The following is a 16277-nucleotide window of genomic DNA, read 5'->3' as shown; positions in this document are numbered from 1 at the left end:
CTTGATCATGGCCTGAGCTGAAACCAAGAGTGGGAGGCTTAACTGACTGAGCCACCCCGGTGCCCCCGGTTGTTGTTGTTGTTGTTTTGCTTCCCCTTTTAATTGACCTATATTCAATTTTCTTTTGACTTGTTATTCATTTTATTTAATCTCTTTCAAAATGCTTGACAGAAATGTGTGAAATTCTATTTCAGATTTGAGCAGGGCGGTTCTTTCTTTCCTATTGTGAAGGGAAATTCTTCCTTAGGAGTCTTATGCACTGATCTCTAATATCAGAGAGAAATAGAACGTTTAACCATTTATGGGCGAATGTATATATTGATACTGAACCTTGGTTTAAAATAGGAAAATACAGATCGCTCAGAAAGGAGAGAAATGAGGCTGACTCAAAATATTTCCCAGGAGCCTCAGTTTAACATTGTTCATTCCTATAGAATGTAATTTGGTGCCCCGTGTCACAGCTCACTCGGCTGAATTTATACTAAGTCATGCTTTAAGGAGGAAACCTTTAATCTTTTCAAAAATTGAGCTATCAACATGAAAACCATACCTTTTTAGGCTACTTGTTTATGATCATCTGTTCGGATACCTCAGACCATAGCATAGTATTGGGGAAGTTTGCAATAGTTTTTGTAGTCTGATGGCCATATGTAGTCTCGTGTGTTTCTTGAACATGTCTGAAGATTCTGCTCTTTTAGCAAATTAATAGTTGCAACAAGAGCATTTTATTAATTCACTTAAAGTGCAGGTCAGTTATAACAACCTTGCTCTTTCCACCTGTTGAACGCATGAAGCAAATTTTGCTAAAAGCCTTATTTTCTGGTTCCTTGTTGGACCATAAACCTCAAACTCTCTTGCCATCCCGACAAACAAGAAAAGGCACATAACTGTCCTCACTGGTGAGTATGAATGTTACCCATGTAATGTGATCTGAGTATGAATGTTATCCATGTAATGTGATCTGAGTATGAATGTTACCCATGTAATGTGATCGGAGTATGAATGTTACCCATGTAATGTGATCAGAGTATGAATGTTACCCATGTAATGTGATCGGAGTATGAATGTTACCCATGTAATGTGATCGGAGTGTTCCTTGTTGGACCATAAACCTCAAACTCTCTTGCCATCCCGACAAACAAGAAAAGGCACATAACTGTCCTCACTGGTGAGTATGAATGTTACCCATGTAATGTGATCTGAGTATGAATGTTATCCATGTAATGTGATCTGAGTATGAATGTTACCCATGTAATGTGATCTGAGTATGAATGTTACCCATGTAATGTGATCGGAGTATGAATGTTACCCATGTAATGTGATCGGAGTATGAATGTTACCCATGTAATGTGATCGGAGTATGAATGTTACCCATGTAATGTGATCGGAGTATGAATGTTACCCATGTAATGTGATCGGAGCCCCATTTTGCATATTCAACATTCACCACATGCCTATGGAATACCTAATATTTTCCAGGTGTTTCACTGCACGAGAACGAACAAGATTACCTTTGAGTTCCCTTATAGCATTTGAATTAACACCACCTTTTCTTGGTTAGATTTAGTTGCAGTCATCTGTCAAAGAGACGGATCTGAACTTGAACTCTCTTGGTCCAATGTGGCCAGAGTTTTCCGGCTAGAACTAGATTTTACCCTGGAACAGGAGCTACCAAGATTTTCTGCAGCTGGATTTTCAACTTGATTAAGCAAGTAGAGCTGCTCTTGCGTAGGTAATGAGGACTTAAGAGGGAATTGTCAAGCAAGGGTTGAGCTAGGCACAAGAGCACCAGTTAGTTTTATTGTGTGAACACTCGGGAACATTCCACAGTTATGTACGAATCAGTTGCCGTGAGAGGAATGCCAGATCCCCACCTATTCTGAGCCGGGAAGCCAGCAAGCTACTATGAGGAGAGAGACACCAGAGCGTTTATCAGAGCCGAGTAAGTGAGCAGAGCAAGTAGGCCTTGGGGATTCCCTCTGAGGCGACTTTGCTTTCAAGTTTTGGTGTTCTTCCGAACAGCAGGGGTCTAGACATGGGGTATGGTCATTTCTGCTTTGCATTCAGTACTTACTCCTGTGTGCTTTGTGTTGGGAGCAAATTAGCAAGAGCTTCCTCTCTCAAACTGGACAAGTTCGGGCATTGAGCGCCTCTGTCTATGCCCCACGGGCTCATGTTTCACACCATTGCTCTCAAAGTCTCTGCTTGGGTCAAATCTGGGGCCCTTCTCTCTACTCATCCTTCTGAATTCAACATCTTTTGGGATGGATCACATACCCCAGTTATCACTTCTGTAGGTCTCAGGACTCAGGATTTTCTACCACTTCTACCCTAATGCCCTATACTCTCCCTCAACTTTCTCCCTAAGTCTGTCAACGATAGCATCTGATCTGATTTACTTCTTGGTTCTCTGTCTTGCTGTGTCTCGAGTTTCTCTCTTGGGAAGTTCCCTGACCTCAATTCTTTTCAACTGTTGTTTCACAGAATGATTGGAAAACCCATCTTTCCTGTCTTGATCTAACTCTGGTTCCCCACTCAGTTTCCTCTCGCTAGCAGTGTGCATGTGCAATGACATTCTCGTCATGTTTAAAACTGAATTATTACCCGACATTCTCCGGATGTTCTCCTCAGGCTCTTCTGAGAAAGTGTGGAGAGTTGGTCAAAACAAATGAACTTGGTGAGGTATAATTTTTGAAAAAGCCATTAGGTTCTCTTCTTCCCTTGTCTAGGGGTTAACAGCACGTTTTTCCAATCATGCTGTATTATACCTCGATACTATGTGCTTGTCCCTGTCACTGGGCCAAGTGAGTTCTGGTGTCTGATACTTCTCTTCCTGGCCAACTGGTCATTCAAGTCAGACAAACGTTCTTCTTTTTCCCTACCTGTTCACCCCAATCAGCAGTCCCCAGGCAATCTCGGCTGTGGCCAAGCATCTTTTCCTCCCCCTGGGCCCAGGTTCTGTGCTTCTTTTTCATTATTCCTCAGGTACTTGGGCTAGTTAATCTCCCTTCTGAGCTCTGCCTTTTGCTTGACTCGTCAGCCTGTGCCTGGTCTCCTTGGTGTAACGGGAGATTCTGTGATTCTTTGGTTTACTTGAATGTCTTACACCCCCTGGGGCTTTGAGTAAGTCTGCCAAAGACTCAGGTTAAGCTGTCTTTTTATTATGCAGACATTTCCATTGAAAATCTGAGAAGCGTCACATGTTGGTATTTCAGTGTCTGTATTTAGGATGGGCAAGTAGGAAGCTGCTAGAAAAAATGTTTTTCTAGCTTTGTGTTTGCTTTTGTTTTTGTTCTATTCTTTCATAGGGAGACCTCCTCCTACATCCTAAATGCTTGTTCACAGGGAAGCTCTGAGCTGTGGCTGCATTACAATCTACTGGGGGTGTGTGTTTATCTTCTTTTATCCATACAAAGACTTTGTGCTGTCTGTCCGTGGGGCAGACAGTAACACATCCATTGAGGAAACTGAGGTTCAGCATGGTTCAGTGGTGTGTCCAGGCCATGCTGGTAGTGAATGGCTGAGCTGAGTCTTGAGCTCTAGTTGACTGTCTCTTACAGTCAAGGGGGAGGGAGGTTTTTTCCCCCTTTGGGAAATTCTATTGCCTGGCCTTTATCCATAAGTTGTCTCTACTGATTTATCATCAAAGCGAAGTTTGAGTTCACGTCTAATCATCTTCTGCCCCTCAATGTCTCCCAGCCTGGGTTATCCCACTGGGCACGTGTTCTTGGTCTTACACCTGCCTGGGTTGTGTGGCCCCGTACTCACCTGTCTCGGATGCCCGATGCTAATGCTTACTGCATAGAATCAGACGCTAAACCTATTTGAGCTAGGAGGGAATTGAGAGTCCTTTTACTCCAACACTGCCACCTTATGGATAGGGAACTGAGGTCCAAAGAGATTCTGTGATTTCCCAAATGTGTACAGCTTGTTGGAAGTAACTCTCAGTTCACTGCCTGGATTTCCTTAGTCCTAGATGCTCTTCACCGTTAAATCTGGGTTAAAATGAACATATTCCTGGAAGGGAAAGGTCTTAAAGTTGTTAGGAGTTACTAACACCAATGTGAGAATTAGCCAATCTGATTCTTCCGAGTGAGCGCTAATTCAGATCGCCAAACCAGCTGGCCCACATGTCCAGACTCGAGCTGATACATGCCTGATCCAGATCCTCTAAATATTCACTGCTGAACAGAACAGGCTGTATCATTTATTTTTTAAGGTGCTTTCACCTTTTCTCATTTAAAATGTCTTTCTAGGTAACGAGGTATTGTTCCTCGCATTTGAAGATGGTAGATTTACTTTATTTCATCCTTCTTCTCTTCTAAAACTATTTTCTGTCAAGGCTTTGCATGGACAAGCTGTCCAGGTTGAGGGGCAGTCTGTGATGGAGGAAAAATCGAGATGAATTGGCTTATACGAGGAAGCAGCCCATGACTTTAGTTTCAGTAACACTCTGAAGACCATCAGGAAATGAAGCCCATCTGATTTTTCTGTCCTTGGATAGTATACAGACCTATGTTTCCACAGGTAGAAGTTAATGCTGGCTTTTCCGTTAGATCAAGTTTCTTTCAAATCTCCCTAACCACCATCCCCTCGAAGGTCCCCGCAAGGCCTGCTTCAAGGTCAGCTGGATATCTAGATTTTGTAAGCGATTGTGGGGCTATCCCAATCACACATATCTTTACTGACAGCTTTTCCTGATCCTGTAATGCACCCTTACCACAGAGCAGAGGGTGAGGGAGAGAGAATCTCAAGCAGACTCCCCGCTAAGCAAGGAATCCACGTAGGGCTAGATCTCACAACCCTGAAAGCATGACCTGAGCTGAAATCAAGAGTCAGAGCTTAACCAACTGAGCCACCCAGGTGCCCCTGAAAGATTTTAAATACATACACAAAACAACCAATTTTGGTTTCTTGATTTATTAAGCTTAGACTCTCAGATAAGTACTTGTCATTCATAGGCTTTCATCAGAAGTTGCATTTGCTTCATAAAAAGTTATCCATAGGCCAAATGTCTTGCAGGGTATGAAGTAGGAAAATGTCATTCTCCCTGATTTTTAGTTGCATTTGTCTAAATGTGAATTAATGAACTTGTAGCAGAATATTCTTGATAGGAACTGTGTCTTTCCCATCTGGAAATAAAAGGTTCCTTTATTAAGGTTCACCTTTAGCTAACAGACTGGAAAATGCTGGGTCAAATTTCAGGACTAAGCAAGGCTGTTTTCACCCCTGGAAGTCTTGGAAGCAATGTGTAGTGATAAAAGTCAAGAGGTACTCAGCACATAGGAAGCCTGGTTCCATGGCTGAACATACTTGTGAAGGGCCCTGTCAGAGAAAATTCTTGGATTGGTTTTAGAGTTGCAACCACCCAGAACTTTCTTGGGCCGAGTGCTAGTTGAAAGAGAGACTATACTTTTAAAAGTCCTGTTGGTATTCTGTTAAAAGGAAGGTTGTTTCCCATCCTATTTTTGTTTTGAGGGCGCGGTTTGAATTGGATCTCTTTTGTTCTATACTTAAAAAGAATTGGATTCTGCATTTATTGTTTTTGGTCATTGATGTGTTGTATTGGGGGAGATTATCCCTATGAGGAAGTATCCTATTCTGGTAGGCAATATGGAATCTCAGGGGTTCCCACCCCACACATACTTAGTCTTTTCATTTTCTTCTTGCCCGGGGAACAAGAGCGTGCTCCTTGTGACACAGGTATGTTGTGCTGTAATTCGTACAGATGGAAGCTTCAGGTGAGGTAGGAGCTAATAAGAAATTTTAATAGCATGGATTCCAGAGTGGGGCCAGAAAGTACTCTGGAGTTGCTGAGAGGAAAACAAAGATTCAAGACTGAAACTGGTTCTGATTTGAGCTGAGACTATACATTCCCCTGATGTCAGGAGATCTCTTAATTAGCATAGAGTTGTCTGGAAATCTGTTCTTTTCCTCATTTGCTTCCTCAGGCTTTGCAGCCATTTGACCACAACAGAAGGCTGATGTGGGACTGTTTGGCAGTCAAATGGGTAGGGAATCCAGTAAGAAATACCTCATTTTCTTTTTTGCATGACCGATCTAGGAAGTCATGACAAAGTCGCTCATGTGAATAGTTAAAAATATTATTCTTAGTCATTTCACAAGAAGGCAACTTTAAACTTTTTTCCTGTTTCTCAGAAAAATTAGAACTATACTAATACCTTCTTGTGCAGTTTGGAATCGAAGATTCTTTCTTTCTGTCGTCTTCTGAGATTTATTCTTAGTAGTCTTGAAGAGAGATTTAAAATATTGTTTCTTGGTATTGATAATAAACCAGTCAGTATTTTAGGTTGAGTATCGCTCCATATCACGTTCACCAATCATAGAGCATATTTTGGAATTTCCTAACCAGATTATTATGTACTTGGCTGTGTTTCGAATCTTTCAATAGCGTCGAGGGCTTAGGTGGCTTGATTTTTCTAGGGGGAAATCAAGAATCTAGCATGATAAAGGGAACCTCAGATACCATCCGGCATCAACTCTTAGATTTGAGACGGAAGGACCTGACGCTGGAGAGAACGGGAGTCTTAAGTGAGGTCGCAGTGCTAACTGGTGGCAGAGAGAAGAGAGGAAGAAAGAGAGGCTCCAAAGTTAGGCAAACTTCTTCATGCAGGGTTTTGTTTCGGGCCACTGATAAGCTTGTTGCAGGAATTTTCTGCCTTTCGTGCCCATGATTCTTGGTCACGCTGCTTTGAAGAATGAAGAGGTGGACCGAATGAAGAGTGGTGGGCAGGAGAGCGAGGTTTATTGAGCAATAGCACAAAGCTCCCGGAGAGGGAGGGGGGCCCCGAGAGGGCTGCCCCAGAAGTTTCTAAGTTTTGGGATTTTTACGAGCTCTTTTGCGGAACTATCTTAAGCAATCAGGGTGTGCTGAGTCGTGCCAATCAGGGCTTAGGGCACGGATCTGTCTACCTATTAGGTTAATGTCTATGTGCTGATGGTCTTTTTGGGTGGACATCTGGGGGCTTATGTCTTAACTGCCCCTTGCCTGTGATAGGGACAAATGTCTTGTGGTTAATTGTCTTATTTTAGGATGTTTTGCAGAAGTCACTCCTGGAAAGGCTGCAAAGCAGAATGCTAATGCGGTCTGTCCTGTCTAAGCTGCAAAACAGGATGTCAGTGCTGTTTTATCTTAGCTGTCCAGACTCCATATCTTCTTGTTGAGGACCCCGGCCCTGACTACCTGACTGTCCAACTCACTCCTAACATGCTGATGTGTGTTGTAAATCTCCAATGTGGAGAAAATTTTTAATTGTAGGGATTTTTTTTTTTTAAAGATTTATCTATCCATTTTGAGAGAGAGAAAGAGAGAGCGAGAGTAAGGGGAGGGGCAGAGGGAGAGAATCTTTCAAGCAGACTCCCCCTTCAGTGAGGAGCTCAATGCAGGGCTCAATCCCACCACCCGTGAGTACATGATCTTGAGCCAAAACCATCTTGAGGCTTAACTGACTGAGCCACTCAGGCGCCCCTAATTGTAGGGAAATTTAATAAGCATCTTTCCCCAATTTATTGGTCAAGGAACACCTTCTTGGCAGAACTGAGCAAGCCTGGGGCTCATGAACCATGCTTTAGAAATACTGTTCTTTACCTTACTCCACCCTTTAACCAAAATATGTATTTTTTTTGCAAGTGAAACAGTCTTAACAGCTGTAATTTCACATTTCGTTGTCCCCATTGTTCTATACCTAGGGAAAAAGATATGGGGATGCAACGGAAATGAGAACAGTAAGTGACTCTGGAACTGTTTTTGTTCTGAATCTTCAGGACATGGTTTAGATTTAAATCCTAAAAAATGAATTAACTGGTAAGGGAAGGAGAAGCTTCTTAACTCTCAATAGGTAAACCGTAAAGCAAAGGCAGAAAATCAGCAATGTTTTGTTGCAAGGAGAACAGATTTCTCGAATGATATGGATACATATGGGGGCATGAAGGTTGAACCTCATCTTGCTTCTTCTAACTTAGCAAAGCCCATCCAAATTATTTACAACAATTGTGTCAGTAAGAAACTATAGCAACTACTTTGTATGAAACTAAATATATTCACTTAAATTTTAAAAAAGGACATCCAAAAGAAACATTCATAACATTGCAGTCAAAATTACTAGACCGAACAGAATTCACTAGAAACTTTTATTATCCTCTCCCCAGGAGCATGTTAGAGCTCTGATGACAGAGATTCACGTTTGTTGTCCACTATATGAATTCCCAGCGCTTAAGAGTGTGATTGGCACAAAGCAGATGCTTAGTAAATATTTGTTAAATAAAATAGTTAATTTTATTTACTAGTTATTCTTTATTGATAAAGTGATGCAGACATTTATTTAAAAATTTGAACATTATGAAAGAGCACAGGATGAAAAGTTATGTTTACTCCTCATCCAGGGGTTCCTGACTCCCACCATAGAACAAACCATGGTAACTAGTTCGCATGATGTTCTTCTAGAATGTTATATGCATGTCTAAGCATACATACATTTATGTGTGTGTATATGCACATATACATTTATATATATGGTTGGTTTTAAACAGGTAGAGACACAATATATAGATTGTTCTACACGTTGATCATAGATTTTAAGAATTGCTTCCAACAAATGAAAAATAATATAACTTTGACATTTTATTTTTCATTTCTTGATGATTTCATATGTTATAAATCATTTGTGTTTCTTTTCTATGAACTGCCTCTAAGTTCTTTGTCAATCTTTCTATTGATTTAATGGTCTTTTATAACTGATTTGTAAGACGTCTTTATATACGAAGGAAATGAGCTCATTGTCATATGTGTTGAAATATTTTTCCCAGTTGATCATTTGTCTTTTGACTTTGTATGGTATTTTTTTCTGTGCAGAAAAAAACCATTTTTTATGTAGTCATATTCACTAATCTTTTTGGAATTTGGTTTTGTGTATTGCTTAGGAAAGCTTTCTCATCTCCAAAAGGAAATAAATTCTCCTAACTTGCTTCTAATGGTTTTATCATTTCATCTTATATACTCAAATCTTTGACTCGCCTCAAATTTAATTTGATGAAAGGTAGCTTTATTAGATGTTTTCCACATGGCTCATCAGTTGATTAAACTACATTGCTAAATTTTAATGTATTTAAGCATTCATTAAAAAAAATTAACTTTGTTATTAAGGAAAATTCCAAACTTACAAAAGTAGATAGTGAAGAAAGCGAAAGATGCCTGATAGGCAAGATTTTGACATTTTTGACCTTATCTAAAAAAGACTGGAAATTTTCATTTCTTTCAGTTTAACAACTTTAGCTCTGTAAGTTGGAATAACAAGCATGTGTTATTCAAAACTGATCCCTCACATTGCTCCCAACAAATAAAACAATCATTTCCACAAAGGAAAACTTAAAAGTTTCCATAATTTTTAAACACTGTTAACAGTGATGATCACAGGGAGCAAAATATCCAACAATATAATTCTATTTCTATCCTTGTTATCTTTCTATTGCTCTTCACTCCGTGATCTTGGGGGTGCCTACCATCACACGGAAAAATCTGACTCACTGAAGAACAACAGCAACAGAATTCATTTTGTTAATTTTCTAAAAGTTTAAGTGGATTTATGAATAGCAGCTAACGCTTGGATGACAGTACATATTAGTGCATTTTGTTATTTTGTGTTTCTGACACAATTTTTTATTTTTATCTTAATTATTTTTCAATATGTACCTAGCCAGAGTTGGTGAACTGAAGGCACTGCTAGTGTTAAAATGTGCTGCATTAAAATATCATTGTCAGAGAATGAGAAGACAAGCTGCAGATTTGGGAAAACATTTGCAAAGGCATATCTGATAAAGGACTGCTATCCAAAATATACAAGGAATTCTTAAAACTCAACAAAAAAGAAAATGAACGACATGATTAAAAAATGGGCAAAACATTTGCACATACACCTCACCAGTTACAGAAGACAAATAAGGGTATGAAAGATCCTCAACATCTTACCTTAGTAGCGAAATGCGAATTACAACAACCTATTAGAATGGCCTAAATCCAGAAGACTGACAGCACCAAATGCCAGTGCGGAAGTAGGGCAACAGGAACTCCCATAGGTTGATGATGGAATAGAAAAAGAGCAGAGCTATTTTGCAAGACAGTTTGGTGGTTTCTTACAGAACAAAATCTATCCTGACCATACTATTCTTCAATTGCACTCCGTGGTATTTACCCAAAGGAGCTGAAAACTTAAAACTTGCCCAACAGATGTTTATAGATGTTTGGCAACACAGTTGCCAAAACTTGGAAGTAACCAAGATTTCCTTCAGGGAGGAATGGATAAACAAACTGGCACATCCAGATGATGAAATACGATGAAGTGCTAAACGGAAACAAGCTATCAAGCCATGGAAAAACATGGAGGAACTTGAATGAATCTTCTAAGTGAAGGAAGCCAATTTGAAAGGGCCACTGACTGTATGATTTCAACTGTATGACATTCTGGAAAAAGCAAAGCTATGGAGATGGTGAAAAATCAGAGGTTGATGGGTTGGGGGTAGGGAGAAGATTTTTAGGGCCATGAAAATATTCTGTATGTTACTATTCTAGTGGATACACGCCATTACAGATTTTTCAAAACCCACGCAATGCGCAATACCAAGAGTGTCTCTACTTATTTACATCTTCTTGAGATCTTCTCTCAGCAATTCACAGTAGTTTTCAGTTTAGAGGTCTTACATGCTTTTGTTAAAATTATCCCTAATTATTCTCTGATGATATTGTAAAGGGGATTGTTTTTAAAATGTTATTTCTCAATTTTTTGCTACTACATAGAAATATAATAGAATTTTTTAGATTAATCTTTTATCCTGTAACCATGCTAAATTCAATGATTACTTCTAGGAGTTTTTGTTTTGTTTTTAAAGAAGATTTGTTCGGATTTGCTACATGGATTCCTTAGGATTTTCTAAACTATGTTTTGATTTTCTTTAAGATTTTCTTTAGGAGGCAGTTATGTCTTTACCTTTCTAAGTCTTTCAGTCTTTTATTTTTTTTCTTCTTACCTTGTTGCACTAGCTATCACTGCCCAGACAAGGGTAAATAGAAGTAGTGAGATGGGACATCCTTTGCTTTGTTCCTAATGATAGGGGAGTACTTAATATTTTACCACAAATACGATGTTAGCTGTAAGTTTTTTTCATAGATGGCCTTTTATGAGATGAGTTCCCTTCTATAACTTGCATGCTTAGAAGTCTTTTTTTTTTTTAATCACGAATGGGTTTTGAATTTCGCAAATACATTTTCTGCATTTATTGAAATGATCCTATGGTTTTCTCTCTTTATTCTCGTAATATGATGATTTATATTGATTGACTTTCAAATGTTCCATCTAAGATCAACTCCCCATAGTTATGATATAATGCCCTTTCTATATATTACTGGATTCGGTTTGCCAAAATTTTGTTACGAATTTTTACATCTATGTTCATGAACGATGCTGGTCTACAGTTTTTTCATAATATCCTTGTCAGGTTTTGGTATCCAGGTTCTGCTGTCATCACAAAAAGAGTTGGGAACTATTCCCTCCTCGGCCTTCTGAAAGTTTTGTAAGGTTCTTTGGGTTTTTTGGATGCTCACTATGTTTTACCTCTCTAACAGCTGAGAAGGAAATTTAAATGGACACACTATCTCCTTTCCTGAAATGTTTATCTACTATGTAATGAGAGCTCGTGAATGAAAAATTTTTGCATCATTTGCAAGTTGTCTCTGCCCACATATTGTAATTACTTACCTTCTTCTAAACCTAGCATAGGTATTTGAAGTATCAGAACAGGAAACCAAAATGAGCACTTATGTATGTGTGCCCCTCTACGTGTGTATAGATGTATCTTGTTTGAGAAAATACACAGTATTCTGGAAGCATTTCTCGGAGTATAGAGTGTGAGAGCTGGATTTGAGCACCTTTTCATATTATTTTGTAAAATAGAGTATCTACAAAGTATGTCTAAAAATCTATTCTTATGCTTTTTAATCGGTGTGTGAGGAATTTTTGAAGATTATTTAAATTCTCAGATGCACCAAAAGCGTAATGAGAGCCAAGTTTTCTAGGCTTCTTTAAAATAAAGCTTTTCCTCAGGGCTGCTGAGGCAATTGCACTCATTCAAGTTTCATCTCGTTTTATTTTATCCAATCTCTTTCTTTCCAGAGTGTAATGAGCTGTGAAGTGGCCAAAATATAATCAGGGAAGAGAAAAGGAAAAAAAATGAAGGTCTTGAATTAGACACAAATTGGAAAAATGAGTCTCAAAATAGTTGAAAACAATCATTCCTTTTATTTTAGCTTCTTTGATACATACGAACTACGATCGGCTTCTAGGATTTATAATTCACTCCGGAGTTTTTTATTTATTTTACCTTGTTATTGCTTCTGATAACAATATATGAGTAGAAATGAGAAAACTGGTTTGTGGATTAAAACCCCAAACAACAGAATGAAGTTCATACAAGATCGATTTATTCTAAATTACTGTTCTGAGGAGAATACTCTCATAACGTAACTATGCTTTATATTTTTGGGAAAATATATGAATTTAAAATACAATTTACTTTGTTAAACAGACAGGGGAAGAATTAGAACAGATGTTTGGGTTGTGATTTAAAATTTTGGGGACTCAGAAATGATTACCTCTAGAAAGCCAAGAACTTTCTTTTCTTCTTCCTCTTCCTCTCCTCCTTCTTCTTCCTCCTCCTCCTCCTCCTCTTCTTCTTCTCTTCCTCCTCCTCCTTTACCTTCTTCTCCTCCTCCTTCTTCATTTTGTTTTGTATTTGGAAAGACCATGCTTGAAGGTGTGCTCTGGGAACATGAAACCGACTTCAAGCATTTTTGTATCAGTAGGGACTTGATTCAAATGCAGTCTTGCTAACCTTGGAGTACCACACCCAACACCTATTGTTGCATTTGGTGGCTTTTTTATTTACATAGGTTATTTTCCCTTCATATCTCCATTTATTTTGTGTTTTTCACACACTGATGAAAATCAGACATGACCCAAATTTTGGTTCGGCTTGGAAAGTAATGATTGCTAGCAAGGGAGGATCCTGTAGCCAGAAGAGGGGAATTGAGAAGGAAACAGGGCCTGAGAGGGGCCATCTTATCTTGTTTTCTTTACATAGAAATGTCTCAGGATGGGAGTGGAAACAATGTTTTGGACAACTATATTAAACAATTGTTTAGTGGGCACATTTTCCAGTCATGTTGTGATGAGAAACAGATGTAGATGCTGTTGAATCATGTCAAGTATGAGCTGCCTGTGCAGCCTGTGAATATGTGTCAATATTTAACTAGAGTAACAGCCGCATGCGAGCCGCTCCGGAGTAATCTTGGAAGCAGGAAACCACACATTATGGGTCTGAAATTTACCATGCATGGCTTATGAGTTCAGATAAGTAAAACCAAATGAAGAGACTCTGAAAGTTTTATAAATAGTTCATGATTTTTGGTAGGGGGAGGGAAGAGAAAGGATTAGGGAGAATTTTAATGTACTTCAAGTACAATCAGTACATTTAATTATAACCAGAGCACTAAGAATCATCCGATAGGAATTCAGTTATGCATTTGAATCTATGTATAATACTTATCAACTTACATAGGAACAATTACTGTGAAATCATAGCTTACCCTAATTCGGTTCTGAAGTCAGCATGGAAGGTAAAAATCATATATATTCGGTCTTACCCTTGACAGTCTCCCTGGAAGGTATCCTGCTGGAGACAGAAAATACATAGTTCTACTAACAGCTAGGGTTGGAAGTGATCCCCAGATCTTCTGCAGGTTTTGAAGGATGAGGATAGCTTTGGTTTATGGGCCAATTGGGAGGGGGGTGACTATGGACTGCAGGAGCATGTTGCCTGGAAAATATGTATCTTTAAAGCTAGTGAGGAGGGCATGTATTGCATGGTGCACTGGGAGTTATACGTAACTAATGAATCATCGAACTTTACATCGGAAACCGGGGATGTACTGTATGGTGACTAACATAATAAAAAAACATTAAAAAAAAATAAAGCTAGAAGCACGCTGTGATGCTTGTCAGATGCAAATGAAAACGGATTTGTGCCTTCCGTCTCCTCCACAGCCCTGAGCATATGCTCCTAGAGGGGAAGAGTGGAATGGAGTTGCCCTCTTTCATTGCTTTATTTGTTTCCAAGTTTAATTTTCATGTCATCAAAATATATCACCTACTTAGCTTCTGTGCTTTAAATTATTTTATTGGAGTATAGTCTCCATATAGTGAAATGCACAGCTCATCAGTGTTTTAGTTCTGAGTTTTCACAAATGCACGTATTCATGTAACTCTCACTGTTACCAAGATACAGAATATTTCCCCTCTTGCTACATTACAGCTAGTCCTGCCTCTCTCCTCTCACCAGCCACAACCAGCATTCTGATTTCGTTCTCCACAGATTAGTTTTGTCTGTTCCAGAACTTCACATCAATGGGGTCACCTGGCACGTGCTCACGGATTTGGCTTCTTTTGTTCAGCAGAATTTATGCTGTTGCATGTATCAGTAATCCTTCATTTCTGTTTATTCCTGCTGATGGGATCATATAAATATGTCACAATTTGTTTACTTCTTTTCCTGTTTTTGGACATTTGGGTTGTTTCCAGTTTGGGACTATTATAAATAAAGGCACTATGAATATTCATATACAAGTCTTTGTGTGGATGTATGTTTTCCTTTCTCTTGAGTAAATACTAAAGAGTAGAAGTGGTGGTCATAGGGTATGTTGTATTTAAACTTATTAAGAAATTGCTGGGGCGCCTGGGTGGCTCAGTCGGTTAAGCATCTGCCTTTGGCTCAGGTCATGATCCTGGGGTCCTGGGATCAAGCTCTGCCTTGGGCTCCCTGCTCAGTGGGGATCCTGCTTGTCCTTCTCCCTCTGCTGCTCTCCCTGCTTGTGCTCACTGCCTCTCAAATAAATAAATAAAATCTTTAAAAAAAAGAAAAGAAAATAAATTGCCGAGCATTTAAAAAAAATGTTGTAGCTTTTTCCATGCTCATCAGTAATGTCTGAGAGTTCTGGTTGTTTCCCATCTTGCTAACATCTTTTTATCTTTTGTCATTTTATTGTAGTATTTCATTGCAGGTTCCTGGTGTTTTCCTAATAGTTCGCTACGTTAACTTCATGTGCTTCTTGGCCGTTTTAAATTTTTTGTGAAGTATCTGTTCAAATCATTTGCCCATTATTAATTGGTCTAGCTGTCATTTTATTATTGGGTTGGAAGAATTCTTTACATATTCTCTGGGGCGCCTGGGTGGCACAGCGGTTAAGCGTCTGCCTTCGGCTCAGGGCATGATCCCGGCGTTATGGGATCGAGCCCCACATCAGGCTCCTCCGCTATGAGCCTGCTTCTTCCTCTCCCACTCCCCCTGCTTGTGTTCCCACTTTCGCTGGCTGTCTCTCTCTCTGTCAGATGGATAAATAAAATATTAAAAAAAAAAAAAAAGAATTCTTTATATATTCTGGATATGGGTTCTTTGCTTGATATACACTTTGTGAGTATTTTCTTCCATCTGTGGTTTGCTTATTCTATTAATGTCATATTTATTTATTTATTTATTTATTTATTTATTTATTTAATTTATTTTACAGAGAGAAAGGGAGCGAGCCATGGGGTGGGGCAGAGGAAGAGGGAGAGAGTCTCAAGTCAACTCTGCATTGAGCACAGAGCCCCACGCGGGGCTGGATCTCATGAACCTGCGATCGATCGTAACCTGAGCGGAAACCAAGAGTCAGACGCTTAACTGACTGAGCCACCCAGGCCCCCCTATTAATATCACTTTTAGTGAGAAGAAATATTTAATTTTCTCTTTTATACTTTCTGCATCCTGAGAGAGAAATCTTCATGTACGTCAAGTTTTTGAAAATATTCTTTAATATTTTCATCGGGAAGCTTTGTAGTGTTAACTTTTATATTTAGGTCTATGAAGTAGGAACTGAAGTTAACTTCTTTTTTTTTCATAAGGATATCCACGTGTTCCAGGAGTATTATCGAAATGTCTTTTCTTTCTACATTGATTTGCTCTGGTGCTTTTGTTGAAAATCAATTGACGATAGGGGCGTGTCTTTATTTCTCAACCCTCTCTTCTGTCCCATTGTCAAATTGTATCTCCTCATACCAATATCATGCTCTCTCAATTGTCATAGCTTTATTGTAGATCTCTTCTGATTTTTCTTAGCCATGTTTTGTGGATTTTAGTACAGAGGCTTTAGATGTCTTTTGTGAAATTTATCCATA

At 39.0% G+C, this 16277-nt stretch overlaps 1 protein-coding gene across 7 annotated transcripts in view; it reads left to right on the top strand.

Annotated features, from left to right (window-relative positions):
- The window catches only part of IPCEF1 (interaction protein for cytohesin exchange factors 1), a 175333-nt gene that overhangs the window by 6093 nt on the left and 152963 nt on the right, over positions 1–16277 (top strand). The window contains exon 1 of one of the 7 annotated variants that reach the window (XM_040627981.1): positions 15868–15886. The exons of the other annotated variants lie outside the window; for them this stretch is intronic. The gene's annotated coding sequence lies outside the window, so the exon portion shown is untranslated. Of the gene's footprint in view, positions 1–15867; positions 15887–16277 lie in introns of those variants that run through there. 7 annotated transcript variants of the gene reach the window in all.

The sequence above is a fragment of the Ursus maritimus genome, unplaced genomic scaffold, assembly GCF_017311325.1.
Source record: "Ursus maritimus isolate PB19 unplaced genomic scaffold, ASM1731132v1 scaffold_13, whole genome shotgun sequence".
Classification (NCBI taxonomy): domain Eukaryota; kingdom Metazoa; phylum Chordata; class Mammalia; order Carnivora; family Ursidae; genus Ursus; species Ursus maritimus.
This window is presented reverse-complemented; position numbering and strand designations above follow the sequence as displayed.